Below are 670 nucleotides of genomic sequence, written 5' to 3'. Positions count from 1 at the left end.
CAGCCCTTCACCCGGCCCTGCCTAGCCTCGTGCACCCCAGAACCCTCGTGCCCAGCACACGGGTGCTGCCACCAGGGCCGCAGAGCGGGGATTGAAACCCTGCTCCTGGGGGGTCCTTGGCCACCTCGAGCCCACTGGCCCCTCACTCCCTTCACCTGCCAGGAGCCTGCGTCCTCAGGGGGTAGGGCGGGGGGCTCCCTGGAGGAGGTGAGTGCCACGTGGACAGGGCGCTGGTCCCCGCGGGGCTGCAGAGCAGGAGGGAGGTCCCTGTGGGACAGCGGCTGGCCGAGCACGGAGGCACCAGGTGGTCAGGGGATGTAGCGACCGGGCTGTGTGTCCCACCCGCCAGGCTGGCCCAGAGCCTCCTGGGGGGCAGGAAAGGCGCCCCAGAGGGAGCCGTGCCCAGGAGGCCGCCCCGGGGCAGGTTCCACCAGCTTTTTTATGATGCCCCCCCCCTTGCCTTGTGACCCAGACCATGGCCTGCGTGGAGAATATTTTCAGATAAAGACATGCCTCTGAGGTTAGAACCATTGCCTGATGGTCGGATGCCCGCTGGAGGCGCCCACGGGGCGGCCACGTGCTTGCCTTCCCTTTGGACTCCAGGCAGACCGTGACCTTTGCCCCGGGCGTGCAGGCAGCTGCTCCCTCGCTGCCACCTCTCTGGGCACCT

This window comes from Myotis brandtii, unplaced genomic scaffold, assembly GCF_000412655.1.
Source record: "Myotis brandtii unplaced genomic scaffold, ASM41265v1 scaffold952, whole genome shotgun sequence".
Taxonomy (NCBI): Eukaryota; Metazoa; Chordata; class Mammalia; order Chiroptera; family Vespertilionidae; genus Myotis; species Myotis brandtii.
The sequence above is the reverse complement of the archived record's forward strand: the minus strand, read 5'-3'. Positions refer to the sequence as shown.